The sequence below is a fragment of the Chlorocebus sabaeus genome, chromosome 12 (genome assembly GCF_047675955.1).
Source record: "Chlorocebus sabaeus isolate Y175 chromosome 12, mChlSab1.0.hap1, whole genome shotgun sequence".
Lineage (NCBI taxonomy): Eukaryota > Metazoa > Chordata > Mammalia > Primates > Cercopithecidae > Chlorocebus > Chlorocebus sabaeus.
In genome coordinates, this window is record NC_132915.1 from 110,180,512 (window position 1) to 110,196,805 (window position 16,294).

General features: G+C 58.6%; 1 protein-coding gene and 1 pseudogene across 2 annotated transcripts in view; both read right to left on the reverse strand.

The window, feature by feature from the left end:
* VAV2 (vav guanine nucleotide exchange factor 2) overlaps positions 1 to 16,294 on the reverse strand; it is a 235,677-nt gene that overhangs the window by 121,231 nt on the left and 98,152 nt on the right. The window lies entirely within an intron of this gene.
* Positions 14,211 to 15,798, reverse strand: LOC119622983 (uncharacterized; annotated as a pseudogene).

The following is a 16,294-nucleotide window of genomic DNA, read 5'->3' on the forward strand; positions in this document are numbered from 1 at the left end:
AACCTGGCTCTGGACCCTGTCTCCGCTGCAGACTCACAGCAGTGCCGGAGCTCTCTGCGTCCCAGGCCCTCCTCTGTAACGAGGACCCTCAGGGGCTCTTGCTTCCTCACTCAGGTGTGCAACCTACTTTGAGCAGCTGCTGCGTCCCAAGCACTGTGCTAGGGTGACCTCTGGAGCTCCAAGGAACCAGCAGGGTGTGATCAACGCCGCAGGGTAAAGAACAGAGCAGCTGGGAAGCACGGAGTCCAGCAGGGCCCCTAACCAAGCAGAGCAAGGGGCAGGAGCTGTCCAGGAATCAGAGAGGGCCCCCTGGAGGAGGTGCTGTCACCCTGAGGCCTGCGAGATGAGCAGGGGTTAGCTGGGTGATGGGCAAGTGTGTGTCAGAGGCTCACCATAAACATGGGCAAGCCTCCTGTAAGAAGGAGGTGGCCCGAGGGCACTGCCACGGCCTTGAGTACCTGACATTACAGACCCACAGGGCAACCAAGTGCACATCTGAGTCCTCTGCCAAATGCAAATCTAAGCAACAAGCCGCACACACCAGGACAAACAGCACTGCTGACTCAGATGAACCACCAAGAACCTGCTCTCCTTTCCAAAGCAGAACCGATCCGAGAATCCCTGTCGCCTCGCGAGCTGCAAGTCCGATCTGTGCAATACGAGCCCCTGTAGGCAAAAAGTCTAAAGTGATTTTTCCTCCCCTGTGCTTTGTGTTTATGGAAACAGATGGAAACCGGCCGCAGACGAAGCTCCGGCATCCAGATTTGCTTCCAAGCGGTTTTACCTTGATGACTGCTTAATCCTGGCCCATCAAGGGACTTCCCAAAACGGCCACTTTATGGATTTTTCTTTTCCTGTCTAAGGGTAGGATTCAAAAATGCACATTTCCCAGAATAGATTATCTAAGACCACGAGGGTGAGGACACAGATAAGAACAAGGCCATCTGGAAGTGGAGGAGAAAGAAGAGGCGCTGCATGGGGAAGACAAGCCAAGGAAGGACCCACCTAGACCCATCTGCGCTGTCTGCAGGAAAAAGGGCCAGGCATCCTTCCACCAGCCCCTTGCCCACCTGGCACTCACGAGCAGCCCCGGACACCAGGGTACAAGGTGTGTCCCCAAGAAGCTCTGTGTGCGCCACTGGAGGAAGGAGCCGGCAGGCAGCGTAGGGAGGGAGAGTGGGCAGGAAGCAGCTGAGCTAAGAGGGAGCCACTGAACCAGGCAGGCAGTGAGGGACCTGTCAGCCAGGCTCAGGGACTCATGAGATGATAAAAGAGGGCATGGAAGGACAATGGCCCTAGGGGCAGCCGTGGGGAACTCCCAGGTCAGATAAGGCTGGATCTGACCGATGGTTTTATAAAAGACGCCTTTTATACAAAGCGAAAGGGACAGCTTCTCCAGTAGCAATCTTGTATATAAAGAAGGAGTGGGTGCGGGCGGCACTGCCAATGCCACCGCCCAGGAGACCAAGAGATGGCCAGGTGAATGTGATGTGCGGTCCCTGATGAGTCTTGGGACCGAGGACATAAGGGGCAAACTGAGGAAGCCAGAGTCACTTCAGTTAGCGATAACTGGTCCACACTGATTCATTCATTGAAACTAAAGCACTAACTACTGTAAGGTGTGGATGGGGACCCGGGTGTGGAACACAATCTTCTTCTGCACTAGCTCCTCAATTGTGCTGAGTCTCAAACTGCTCTCAAATATCTAGGTAAAGTGGGGGCTGCCCCTTTGACGGGTCAGGTGGGCAGCAGGTCAGCGGTCGGTCCTCCAGGACACTGGCCGTGGCTCAGGATGGAGGCAGGTGAGGCGCACGAGGATCCCTGGGCACAAGCCTAAGTGTCGCCTTCGGTGGCTACAGCACACCCCCCCACTGTCAGGTGCTCCCAGGGCCAGCAACACCCCACTCTCCATAGGGGCAGGTCCCAGCGAGGGGCCAGCAGCCCAGAGCTGGGAGCCACGGCTCACCCATGTCCCAGAGTGGCCAGGCAGGGAGACAGGCCCTGCTGGCACAGGGTCTGGCATGGCGGAGCTAGGACTATCGCTCAGGCTGCTGGGCTTCCCACCACACAGCCCAGAGAACTTGTCCCAGAAAAGCTTCCTTGGAGCCTTGGGCTCCAGACACAGAGAGGTGCGGCCTCCCCGCGGGCATGATGCTATCTGCAGAGAGCAGAGCACAGACGTGGGACAAGGCCCTCTGAAATGTGTCTGGGGTTGCCCCGCAAGTTTCCTCCCCATGAGACGGGGCTTGTGAACAGGACTGAGAAGGAGGAGCTGCCCAGATCTCCTGCATCCCATCACAGGGCCTGGGTGACGGGAGGGGAGGCCCTGCACGAAGGCTGCAAAGGAGTCTCCAAGCCGAGCTCTGACGGATTCCTAGGCAGCTCCAGCCTCCAGCAGAGGCAGCAGGTGGAGACAAGGAAAACCGACAAGGCCCCGGGCCCCTGAACAGCATCCTGCAGCCTCCCTAGCCCACAGCCGGGAATATGAGGAAGGGGGAACGTGCAGAGAAAGGGCTGAGATCCAGGCTGGGCCTGGCAGCCAGCCACCGGAAACCGCCGAGGTCCCAGACGTCCTCGAGGGTGGCCTACAAGTGGTCGGCAGCTCTGAGAGGCTCTCTCATGTGTCTGATACCAAATGTATAATTTAATATTCTATATTTTCAGCCCAGACAGAAATTAATTATTTAATGTCCTATCAAAACCAATTCCGTCCTTCATACTACTCTGGGCAGCATGTGGGGGTGGAAGAGTTCGGTGACCCCGGCTGGCATCACGGCAATACTGGGGAGGGCAGATCAGATCAGACAGGCAGCAAGTATGTGCTGAGAACCTGCCAGGGCGCCTGGCACAGGATCCCAGCATGACGCCTCCTGCTTGGCAGGTGCCCAGGGGGTGCGCGGAGCTACAAAGGAGGGCATCAAGGTTTCAGCCTAGTCTCCACTGACTCTCCAGAGGGCTCCTCCCCCAAAAGATATGGTGCCAAAAACAACAGAGGCAAGAGGCAGCCATCCCAGACAGCTGTGTGGCTGGCCCCAGGCTGTACGGGACACAGTGGACAGATAGGCCCAGCCATGCCCTGCAGAGCTCTTGGAGATTTCAGGGCAGGAAGCAGACTGTCAATAAACAGAAAACAAGGCAAAGAACATGCTGGGTCCAGACTGAACCCTGCAATGAAGGAGGTGAAGCACGCAGGCCCCCATGGGCACGGACCCTGTCTGCTCAGCCTTCACAGCTCCGAAGGGGTGGCCCCGCTGTGCCTGGCCTGAACATGCTGCCGTCACAGCCAACCGACATCTGTACGGGGCTGGATAGCATCCCCTGTGGTTCATGTCCTTCCTGGAACCTCAGAATGCCAACTTCTTTGGAAATAGGATCACTGCGGATGTAATGAGTGAAGATGAGGTCACCCTGGAGTAAGGGGGGCCCTCAATCCACTGTGACCAGGGCCCTCAAAAGAAGAGAACAGACATGGGGAAAAAGGGGAGGCCACGTGACGTCAGACGCTGCCCATGGGACCTCTGGAAGGAGCATGGCCCTGAGGTTGGAATTCTGGCCTCCAGAAGAGGGCAGAATAAATCCCCCTTGTTTTGCGGCACCAGGCCCGTGATACTTTGTTATGGCAGACAGTGGACGCCAGAACGAGGACAGATGTCGCAAATGCAGTGCTCAGCCCTTCAGAGCAAACAGGCTTAGGGACACAAATGCCATAAGGTGACTCCCGGGGCCCCTGAACCCCTGCGGCAGAGGCAGCCACCCACTGAGACAGGACCCCTGGGGAGTGGAGGGTGACAGCTGAGAGGCCCAGGAAGACAAGAGGGACTCTGCCATGCCAAGAAGTCAGGGATGGTGCACTGTGACTGCAGGGACAGGGGTTCCACCTTCCCCAGAGGGCCCTGGCACCCCGGGTTCGGGATGTGAGCCCCACACCCACCCCATACCAGACTTAGCCCCCTAATGGCCCTCTTTCCCAGGGAACAACCTCCCCAGGCTCCATCCCTGTGCCCCCACCCCCCGCTGCTCTCTCTGGATCCTTCCCTCCTAATTGGCATGGAAAGTCAAGTCCCTGAGCCTACAAAAGGCTCGGATTTCCCCACACACCACTCCTGGAGCAGATGGGCCCTTCATCATTTGCTCATTTTACGTTCCCCTAATCATGCAAAGAGCCCCGGTAATTGACAACGATTCTCTGCAGAAATGGTGGACCCACAGAGGAGCGAAGGCGCGGAGACCCATCCGCTGAGACAGCCTCCCCGCCGGGGTGTGCCAGGTGAGTGTGGGGCCACAGGGGGCAGTCGGGACCGGGGAGAGGAACAGAGCCGAGTCAGCTGCTGACCTGCTGCAGAAGCTCAGGCACTTCAAAATTCATCGGAACATGTTGAAACAATGAGGGGATAGAACAACCACTCGCCCTGCAGAGACTCCCAAGTCATCCCCAGCCATGGCAGGCAGGAGGCCCAGCAGAGACTCCCAAGTCATCCCCAGCCACCGCAGGCAGGAGGCCCAGCAGCAGGCAGGTTTCGGCTTGGTCGGAGCAGGCCCCCAGGCACTGGACCTGGGGAGGCTTCCAGTCACCTGTGCAATGCTACCAGCAGCTTCCTGCACGCCTCCCGTGACAGGCAGCTCACTATCCAAGGCAGCAGACGAGAAGCCTCCCTGGGATCCAGTGCCACTATGAAGCTCAAGTACACCCCAAAACTCTCACTTGAGGTCCACAGGTGACTAGCAACTTTGCTTAAATTGATCCTAGTAGGCCAGGTGTGGTGGCTCACAACGTAATCCCAGCACTTTGGGAAGCTGAGGTGGGCAGACCCTGAGGTCAGGAGATCGAGACCATCCTGACCAACATGGTGAAACCCCATCTCTACTAAAATACAAAAAATTAGCCGGGCATGGTGGCGCGCACCTGTAGTCCCAGCTACTTGGGAGGCTGAGGCAGGGGAATCGCCTGAACCCAGGAGGCGGAGGTTGCAGTGAAGCAGAGGCTGCAGTGAGCCGAGACTGCGCCACTGCATTCCAGCCTGGCAACAGAGCGAGACTGTCTCAACAACTACAAAAAAAAAATTGATTCTAGCAACTCATGAGCAAAGAGAGGGAATCCAGAATAAATGGTAACCAACCCCCACGCACACACGTGCAATGAAGCCACCTAGATGAGCAGCACAGGAGCACACCAAACGAACATGTGATCATTAATTACCCACCACCACCACACACCCTGCCTCTCGCTCCTACGCGGGAGCCGGCGCTGCTCCCTCCGCCGGGATGCCCTTGCCCTGCCTCCCAGCTGGACCCCAGTCTTCTCCAAAGTACAACTCAAAGGGCGCTCATCAAAGCAGTGCTTCCTTAGGCACTTGGGTGCGCACTGCAGTGGGCCGGCTGCCCTTCTCAACTCCCGCCACACTTTGTCCATTGATGAGGGAGGGGTGTGCCAGCCTGGGGGGCGTGGTGGGAACCCCATAAGCACTCAACAGATGCTGGCCCACCCAGGCCAGCCTCTCCACCCAGGCTGGTTCCTGGGCTGTTACTTTATGGAACATCACCAAGCTGTCCGGGTAGCACAGCTGCCTTTTTCTATACACGTAAGATGCTTCAATAAGAAGTTTGCAAAAGGCCGGGTGCCGTGGCTCAAGCCTGTAACCCCAGCACTTTGGGAGGCCGAGACGGGCGGATCACAGGTCAGGAGATCAAGACCATCCTAGCTAACATGGTGAAACCCCGTCTCTACTAAAAAAAATACAAAAAACTAGCCGGGCGAGGTGGCGGCGCCTGTAGTCCCAGCTACTCGGGAGGCTGAGGCAGGAGAATGGCGTGAACCCGGGAGGCGGAGCTTGCAGTGAGCCGAGATCCGGCCACTGCACTCCAGCCTGGGTGACAGAGTGAGACTCTGTCTCAAAAACAAAAAAACAAACCAAAAAAAAAACCCTCTGGCTTTAAACATGTTTTAACTCCAAAGACTTTTAATTAGCTTCATTCACTCAAAACACACGGATAAGCTTGATGGCTCCATGAGAATGCTGGTATGCAGCAGAACCACACACCCAGGGAAGGAAGGACCACTGGGCAGGCAGCTCTATCAGGGACCGCAGGTGCACACCAGCATCCCCTCCCACTCAGCCAGAGGCGCGCAGCACTGTCCACCACTCACACCCTCAGCCCCACTTCTAGCCTGATGACCCCACCTGAGCCAGCCACAGTGACAGGCGCAGCCTAGATCATTCCAAAGCCTCCAACGGTAATTCCAAAGCCTCTACTTCCAGGCGGGCGACCCCATCTGAGCCAGCCACAGTGACAGACAGAGCCTAGGTAAGCTGGGCCCTTCCAGAGGGTTCTCTCCAGTAGACTGGAAAGCACAACCAATATTCATTAAAATGTACGAATCGTCTCTGAACCAGTGACTTCATCTGCTCCACAGCGTCCTGCAATTGATTCTTCTGAACTCTGAGCCCACTCAACCAAGGACGGCCCAGCGAGGGGCACGCACGCAGCCCTGGCGGCTGTCTACTTGGTCCACGTCCAGCTGCAGTGGGAGCGCCTGCCCCGCCCAGCCATACCGTCTGCCTCTGCTTCTTCCCCACAAGTTCAAGGTCGGTGTGCTCAGGCATCCCTGCCCCACTGATGAGCAAACACGGCCCAGCGACTTGTGTTTCTCAGAGCCCTCTCATTCCAAAACAAGTCTTGCTCCAAGGGCACAGCGGCGGCCAGTACTTCCTGAGGGCCTGCCGCTGTGGACTCCGCAAGTGCCGTATTTATTAATAATTGTGCACTGCCAGGAGCGTGCAATTGTCATTCAGATTTTACACAAGCAAGGTGCTCAGGCTGCAGGTGAGATGTGACCCCAGGGTGGACCCCTCCCAAAGCGTGGTGTTCTGCTGGGACCCCACCTCGAATTTCCATCTAGCAGCTCTGAAACGACTGGACTCTGTATCTGGCCTCACCTGGTGATGCTCAGGTGCCCCAAGGTGGAGGTGGGCACACGCTCCATGCCATGTCCCTGACCTCGCAAACCCACCACGGTCCCGGCACAAAGCCTTCACAAAGCACTCACCCACGTACCCTTGAGCTGGAAGGAACCACAGGCCCATTTGGTGACAACCAAACTCTGGTGTTCCTGAGAACCAAAGTTCTCAGCTACCTACACACCCACCATTAAGGGGACTGTGCTAGACAACCAAGTTTAAACTTGTTACAAATCCCAGAGAGAGAAGCACGTGGAGGAGACTGATCTGGTCCCATCTCCGTACTGACGGGTGGGGGGCGGGAAGGCCCAGCCGGGCCCAGAGACACCCTGGGAGGCTGGGATGCAGCTCAGAAACCAGGGGTGAAGGGGCTGACGCAGGCGGGAAGGGAAAGACAGGAAGGAGCACCCATGCGGGACCTAGGGTCCCAGGCAACCCCAAAGCTTCCTGCAGGTGGGAAGCCTCCATCACATGCAAGAAACTCCGCGAGATCAGCACATGAGGGCTGGGCCTTGTCTGATGCTGGCCTCAGCCCAGAGGCATCTGAGCAGCGGTCACAAAGTCTCCATCCTGAAGGAGGGGTCTCAGAGCCTGCCCTGTGCCTAACCCTGCCACAGGGAGGTCCATTATAATTCAGAAACCTGCTGAACGTTGCCCAGCTCTAAGGACTCAAACCCACATCCGTCTGACACCAGTCTGAGCTCTGGCCAGGGTCCGTCTCTAACCTCGTCCCAGACACGGAGAAGCCCCAGACTTGAAGCCACCACACACCTGAGCTCGGGCCCCGTGTCGGAGTCGGCGAGGCCCACGTGTTTGCGCCTGTGTCTGGGGGATGCAAATCCCCAATCTGCTACTGGAGACCAGAAAACAAGACAGACCCAGAGACAGCACAGGGCCCACTCGGCCCCGCTCCGCAGGGCATCCGCACACCTTATTTACCCTGCCGAGACCTTCCTCTTCTGCTGGCAACACCCACGTCCAGAACAACCCCCGTGGCTGCACACAGAGGGCCAGAGCTCTGTTACCAGCAGAGCAGGCGAATTCTGCCAGCGCAAAAACCCGTGTTCATATCCGTACTCCAGGGCTCTGCCGGGCGTGACCGGCCTGGGGCAGGTGGGCAGGAAAAGGTGTGTTCCAGTCTTCCAAGATGCCCGGGAGGCCCAGGGGCTGAGGCTGCCCTTCAGGCAGGACTTCCCCAGTCACAGGGGAGGGAAGCCAGACAAGGCAGGTGTCAAGCCCCCCTCCCCACCCCCCACCCTCCTGCTCTCCCTCAGCCGTGATGGTTCCCAGAGGGGTTCCCTGGGGCTCAGCCCAACTCAGAGGAGGGCCCAGGCAGCAGGCCCCACGCAGAAGTCGCACCTCCTTTGGGGCAGGGTGGGGCAGGGGCCATCTGCGGCCCACTCAGCCGGAAGGGGCCTGTTCACACCCACCGTCCTCGGGACTCGCCATGGAAACTAATTGCCTTGAAGCATAAAACTACCCCAGGGTGGGGGTGGGGGAAGGGGCAGGGAGGCCCCCAGACCCCCTTGGATGGGAAACAAGACTGAACACAGCTGCTTCAAGCCCACATGCACTCCAGGGAGGGCATGCCCCAGAAGCTGGATTTTCAGAGGCGTGGACATCTGGCCCCAGGGAATTCACAGGGCCTAAGATCCTGCCCTAACTCTAAAAACAGCAAGGGCAGCCTCAGGGCCACATGGATCCCACCCCACAAAATGTAACTTCTTAACCATTTTCAAATGCACAAGTCAGCAGCACCGAACAGCACTCACTGCGCAGCCATCACCACAGTCACACACACATTCCCCACACACCTCCCTGGAGACACCACGGACTCCACTTACCCTCAGCAGAGACCCTCCCCGACCCCAGCACCCCAGGGACATCAGAGGCTGAGGGATGAGATCACAGCAGCCAGGACACAGACCAGAGGGCTGATGGCCGGCCAGACACCGCGATCGGCAAGGCCAGGAGCCACCCCTGCCCCTGCCTCTGCCGCCCATCCCACGCCCCCCACCCAGGGGCTGCTTCTGCATCTTCAGGGCTTCTCACCTTCAGTGCCCATTACATTCCCATGAGAACCGGGGGTGGGTGGGATGAGCCCCCATTGCAAGATGAGGGAACTATGGCCCGAGGAGGGAAATCACTGCCCAAGGCCACACTGCAGGTGGAGGTGACAGAGCTGGACCGGCCCAGGGCTCTCTTGTGGCCCCGGCTGCCTCCACTTCTCCCGGGGACTTCCAGCTCCCCACCTGCCCAGGACAGGCCTCCGAACGCAGAGGGAGGGAAGGTAAGGATCCTGCATGGCCAGCCTCCTCACCACCAGCCCTGAAGGAAAGACAAGGCGCGTTCACAGCGACCGTCCTCCACGCAGAGCAACGCAGCGTCCACAGGAGGCAGCCACTCCTTGCTGCTTCCCACCGGGAACCCCCAGTTCCCAAGCCTGAGCTCAGGCTGAAGGGGCAGACCCTGCCCAGGAGCACCCCTTGGATGAGCCTTGAGGGCCTTGTGCGAAGGGAAATAAGTCAGTCATAAAGGACAAATACCACGGGATTCCCTACAGGAGGTCCCTGCAAGACTCCCTTACACGAGGCCCCTGGAGCCGGCAGACTCATGCAGACAGCAAACAGAAGTGCGGAGCCAGGGACCAGGGAAGGCGGGATGAGCGCTGAATGGGGGCAGAGTGTCCGCCTGGGCGGACGAAGCAGTTTTGGAGATGGACGGTGGTGACGGCTGCACAGCAACGTGACTGTGTTCGAAGCCACCGACCTGTGCCCTGGAAAATGGTTAAGAAGCTACATATTATGTTCTGTGTGTTTTATCACAGTCAATAAAACAAAACAGGCCGGGCGCGGTGGCTCAAGCCTGTAATCCCAGCACTTTGGGAGGCCGAGACGGGCGGATCACGAGGTCAGGAGATCAAGACCATCCTGGCTAACCCGGTGAAACCCCGTCTCTACTAAAAAAATACAAAAATCTAGCCGGGCGAGGTGGCGGGCGCCTGTAGTCCCAGCTACTCGGGAGGCTGAGGCAGGAGAATGGCGTGAACCCGGGAGGCGGAGCTTGCAGTGAGCTGAGATCCGGCCACTGCACTCCAGCCTGGGCGACAGAGCGAAACTCCGCCTCAAAAAAAAAAAAAAAACAAAACAAAACAAAGCAGCAACTGCGTGTGGGGGCCACGCACACCTGGACCTTCCGGGCCACCGGCTCTTTTGAACCCGAGGCCAAACAGGGCCAGGCGGGCCCAGACATGTCCGTCCCTCCACCACCGGCCCTGGGTCATGGAGCCGTTTCCATAGAAACCGCTGTGTCCAGGAGCCACGTCACTCTCAAGGACACACAGACAGACGGACAGACGGACGCGGCTCTGGGAAGGGCTCTTCCAGCTTCCACATCTCCAAGTCTCAGCCTCACCGTGGACACGGTGAGACCCACGTCCCCCAAACAGGGTCAGAGCTAGACACACACCAGACTCCACCCCAATTAGTATCACGAGCCTGAGCCAACTGATCTGTTCCAAAGGGCGTCATCCCAGCGGCTGGCTTCAAGATACTTAACATTTAATTTCCAGATCCAGGGAGGCTGCCATTAGCAAGATTAATTGTGTGCATACACAATTTCATTTCCCCCACCGCAGAAACAAAAGTGACACTTACCCCAATTACAGGACGCCGGGCCCTGGCGGACGGCCCGTCATTCGCAAGGAGACGACATGAACAGCATTGAAATGAAGCGCCCCTGCCAGGGGGGGCTGGGACACCACGTCCCAGGGAAGCCTCACCTCTGAGAAGCTCTCTGCTGAGATCAGGGCGGCCTGAGGCAGGCCCAACAGGGATCTGGAGCTGCGCTGAAAGGGGTCTCAGTGACGCCTGCTCTTCTGCCCTCGGGGTGGGAAACCGAGGCCCAGCAAACCACAGGCTAGGGGTCGGATGCCAGGGGACCCCAGACAAGCCTCCCCCCTCCTATGTCTTGGCCCGGGTTCCTCGTCCAGGAAATTAGAGTCATCACAGAGCTTCTCTTACAGGGAGTGCTGAAGAGTGGGGCTCAGGGGCACGAGCCTAGAACGTGCCTGCGCCTGTGTGGGAGAGAGCACGCCCACTCTGGGTGCTAGCTGCCGGCTTTCTAGACTGGCCTGACACCTTCTGAGAGCCTAGGAGTCAAGGGGGTGGGTGAAGGTGGCTATGGGCACGGTGATCTGTGGCCCTTGGTTCCCTTCTCTCCCCAGGGCCGCCCTGACACCGCTGGAAAGACTGAGGGATGCTTGGCAGGGAAAGGCACTGGGTCCGGGGCCTGGGGGAGCACACAGCTTTCCTTGGGACAGGTGCGGGCAGCCCACAGCCCCGCAGCCAGGACCACCCCAGTCCCACACTGCAACTGCACAAATGCATCAAGCCAGCCGGCCCGTCGGCACCTGCTTCTGCGGCGACCGAGTGCGTCATGAAATCCAAGGAAACTCCCCAGGGCACCCAACGAGGCTCAGCTGTTTGTTCGTTAGACGTTTCATTTACCAAAAAAAAAAAAAAAAATTTCTTTCTTCTCTGTCCCCTGTTAAACCTAATCAGACTTTCCCGACGTGACGGTGTTTTATTCATGTTTCAACTGTTAATATCGATACAAGGCTGACGACTCCACGGCTTCCACGAAGAAGGAACTCCAGACTGGAATATTAGTGTTTCCCGTGAATAATACATGACCCCGCAGGGCCACTCCCGGGATGACCCCACAAATTACTGTCCCTGCAGTGGAAGGACCCGCCATCCTGGCTGGGAAGATTAGCTAGAAACTAACAGGATTCGGGCACAATCTGGGAGGCTATGGTGCCAGGGTGTGGGAGGGTGACCCGCAGGGGCTGAGGCAGGTCCCCAGGCAGGAGTGGCAGCCAGGGCACGGGCGGCATGTATCGCGCCAGCCTGGCACGTCTGCAGGGCCCAGAGCCCTCCACACAGCTGACACTCCAGGGGGTGGAACCAGGGAGCCCAGGCCGGGAGTCCGCGCAGTAGTTTCTTCTGAGGAGCCAGAACTCAGCTCCACCGTGACCACACGGAGCCTTGTGCCTCTCACAGAGGGGCTGACAGCGCACCTCACGCAGGCCGTGGGGAATCCAGGAGGAATCGTGGCCGTAAGCCCAGGAGTGAGCACGGACTGCAGACTCCCAGCCCCAGACTACATTTCTTCTTTCCAAGAGGTACAGCAAGAAACCACTTGGGAGGGCAGAGATGGGAAAAGTGCCAAGGGTCAAGGGGCCACGGCTTTCCCCAGCTGGGGCAAAGACTACTGCCCCCCAGCACCCCCCAGAGTCCTTCTCCCCTTCTTCCACGAGAGGTGGGTGCTTGATGGCTCACGGCTGCCTGCTAAAGACAGCGCTCCCCACCCTCCCTTGCAGAAAGGAATGGCCCCAAAACCATGTTCTGGACACTGTAAGAAAAGAAGGGGAGGTGAGGAAGGGTCATGCACTTAGAAGGAAACAGCCGCCTCCCCTGCTTCTTTCCTGCTGCATGGAACATGGACGAGATGGCAGGAGCTCAGCAGCCACCTTGAAGAACGAGGTGGAAGCCGCACGCTGGTGATGGCAGAGTGAGATATTCAGCACGCCTGAGTTGCTTGTGGGGACGATGGCACTGCCTGGGACATGGGCACTATGGAGGAGCATCTCTCTTGCTACCTCACTGCCAGCCACCCATCCCAGCAAACTGGCAAGGACCTGCACCTTTCACACCTGATGAACAAAAATACTTTAAGGTCTTCTAATATCTATCTGGGCGTTTTCTGGTCTGAAGTGAGAAAGTTAAATGAAATAAGGTAGAGGAGTGAAAAAAGTAAAAAAGGCAAAGAGGATTTTCTCTCCAAGACTCTTGCAAGGAAGCACCGGAACCCTCCTCAAGGTGCTCAGCAAGCAGAGGCACGGGGGACAAGGGTGCAAGGGGCTAACAGGGTCTGGCACTCACGCCACCCTTGGGAACACAGTCTCCAGCTCCAGCTTCTCCTCCCTCCCTCCCCCACCAACTCCTAGCAGGAGGGATTGGGGGGAGGATGGTGGGAGATTGTTGGGAGGGATAGAAGGAAGGGATGGAGGGTGAGGGATGGGGGAATGGAGGGGGGGAGAGAGAGAGGAGGAATAGAAGGGGAAGGATGGAGGGGGAGGGATGGAGGGGGGATGGAGAGGGGATGGAGGGGGAGGGATGAAGAGGAGGCATGGAGGGGAGGCATGGAGGCAGAGGGATGGAGAGGGATGGAGGGAGAGGTATGGAGGGAAAGGATGCAGGGGAGAGAGGGAGGGGAGGGAGGGAGAGGGATGGAGAGGAGGGATGGAGGGGGATGGAGGGGGAGGGATGGAGGGGGAGGGATGAAGAGGAGGGATGGAGGGGAGGCATGGAGGGGAGGCATGGAGGCAGAGGGATGGAGAGGGATGGAGGGAGAGGTATGGAGGGAAAGGATGCAGGGGAGAGAGGGAGGAGAGGGAGGGAGAGGGATGGAGGGGAGGGATGGAGGGGGATGGAGGGGGAGGGATGGAGGGGGATGGAGGGGGGATGGAGGGGGGATGGAAGAGGATGGAGGGGGAGGCATGGGATGGGGTTGGGAGAGGTGGGAATAGAGGGCGTGGAGTGAGAATGGAGGAGAGAGGTAGAGGAAGTGGGTGAGTGGACCAAGGCAGTCAGGGGAGAGATGGAGAGAGAGGGAGAGAAGAAAGGGAGATGGGGAGGATGAAGGAGAGGGACAAAGGATGGGATGCCAGGGGCTGTGGGGAGAGGAAAGGGATGAAAGAGGTGGGGTGGGGAAGAGGGGGAAGGAGAGGGATAGGAGTATAGGGTAGGGGGTGGAGGGAACCCAAGGGCAGCATGGGGGATGAGGGAACAGAGGCCAGTGGTGCCAGGGAGGGGTAGAGGGGGATAAAGGGGAGATGCAGGGGAGGGGTAGAGGGGGATAAGGGGAGATGCAGGGGAGAGGTAGAGGGGGATAAAGGGGAGATGCAGGGAAGGGGTAGAGGGGGATAAAGGGGAGATGCAGGGGAGCGGTAGAGGGGGATAAAGGGGAGATGCAGGTAAGGGGTAGAGGGGGATAAAGGCAGATGCAGGGGAGGGGTAGAGGGGGATAAGGGGAGATGCAGGGGACGGGTAGAGGGGGATAAAGGGAGATGCAGGGGAGGGGTAGAGGGGGATAAAGGGAGATGCAGGGGAGGGGTAGAGGGGGATAAAGGGAGACGCAGGGGACGGGTGGGGATCAGCAGGGGGCTGCTCAGGTGCCAGGGGGAACAGGTGGCCCGGGTTGGCTCCATGGGGCTGTGCTGCTTGGAAGTGAGGCCTCCTGGTGCCTCCGTGGGGCTGCACGGCTTTGTGAGCCAGGAGCGTCCTTTGAACACAAACAGGCCTCTGTTTATTTTGGAAATGTGGTGGCGGAGGAGGTGGGGAGTGAAAGCCGACACTGGTTAGAGCGCCCTTACTGGTACATACACCTCTGTCTATAAGCACACTGGGGAGGAGACGGAATTAAGCCACTTGGCCAAGGTCATCCCAGGGGTCAGCAAAAATCAATCTGCATCGATCCCTGGGCCCCACGCAGGGCTCGGCCAAAGGGCAGCCGAGCACCTAACCTTCCTAGCCGTCCGTCGTGGGTCTCTGTGCCTGAATCGGGCATCAGAGTCCAGCAGAGACAACTGTCCTTAGGCTCCAACAAGGGACATGGGGGCACAAGAAGCCCGGGAGGGCAGGGCAGGCTGAGCTGCAGGGCTGGAGGGAGGAGAAGATTCACAGGCCAGAGATGCAAGAGGAGGGGCGAATCCGAGCCAGGCTTCGGCTCAGAGGCCATTGCAGACGAGAAAAGTTGACCTGGCCCAGCCTTGACAATAAAAAGCATTCCAGGTTCTTATAAGGGGAACAGAAAGAGCCAAGCAGCTTCTATCCAAGGAGCTTGCCCAAGCCCACCCCCAGAATTATCATCAGGATGATGTCTCACAAAAAGACTTCAAAGTGAGCCCAGGAACACCTCCTTCCTGGTCATGAGGCACAGGTTTTGCTGGGCGGTGAAGGGGCCTGGCCCCTGGACACACAGTAAGGCGGACTCAGCTGCCCATTCTGTCAGAGGACAGCACGGTCCAAGATCTAAGGCTCTGAGTCCGACGTGGGCACTTACCAGACAGCCTGAGTCCCACCTCCCCCACAGACTCCTCTCGCCACCCTCCCAAATCCACAGGCCTCGAAAGGTGGGAGTCTGACAGCCAGGTCCCTTCAGGCTGTGGAGGCGTCACACAAAGGCCCCACAGCTGCAGGGTGGAGGGTGGAGAGGGCTGAAGAGGAAGGGAAGAAGGAGAAAGGAAGGGAGGAAAGAAGGTAGGAGGCTTGGGTGGCAGGGGCAGTGGCAATAGCAGCTGGGTCCCAGCTGGTCTTTGGTCCCACAGTCGGGCAGCGCTGTGGAGGGGCAGGATGGAGGAGCAGGCCCTAGTGACAACTCTGGGGTCCTCCGGCGGCAAAGGACCTGCCCCACACGTCCGCCTACCAGTGGCAAGCCCTCCCTCCCCGGCCTTCGTAAAAGCAAAATCTAGACAAAGGAGCCAAGAGGGCCGACACCCACTCCGGCCAGCTCCAAAGGTCACCTTCAAGAAACGGGGTTCGCAGGAAGTCAATGGCGCCCATAGAACAGGGGCGAGCGCCCAGGCCAGCCAAGGACAGGAGGAGCCCAAGCCTTCCTCCGTCGCCACGTGGTAGCTTTCACTGCATCGTGATCCTCAGAGGGTGGCGGGACAGCGATTCCACCCACAGCTGCGGTGACCGAGGCCCAGCGTTGCAGCAAGTGGCAGAGAAGCCAGAGTCCAACCACTGCCCCTGAAACCCACCGCACCTGACCCACACGGCAGCCACGAGGGTCAGGTGCCCACACGTACCGCACACACAGCTGAATGCTTTACAGGACCTCACAGACCCTCATAGCCCTCTGGAAAGTTCTGTTGTAATCTCCACCTTACATCTGCAGAAACTGAGGCTCGCAGAGAAGGAAGAGAGTAACAGGCCCAAGGCCACCCTGCCAAGCAGCACAATATCCACCCCACAGCCCACGGCTAAGAATCCATCCCCGACCCCCCACCTCCACTGCCGGTCAGAATTCAGGGAAGCTGGGTGGGTGAGACCCCAGAGGTCACCTCGCTGGATCGCCCACAGTACCCACTGCCAGTACCCAGTACCCACTGGTGGCAGTACCCACTGCCACCACCACACCCGCTCTGAAGTGCATTGTGAGGGCTCCAGGGACCGCGGACACACAGGGTCTCACCCTTTCCCAAGGATGGAGGAACCGGGGCCCAGCCTGGCCAGGCATGGTGCCGACCATCAACACCGGCTGTGGCAAGG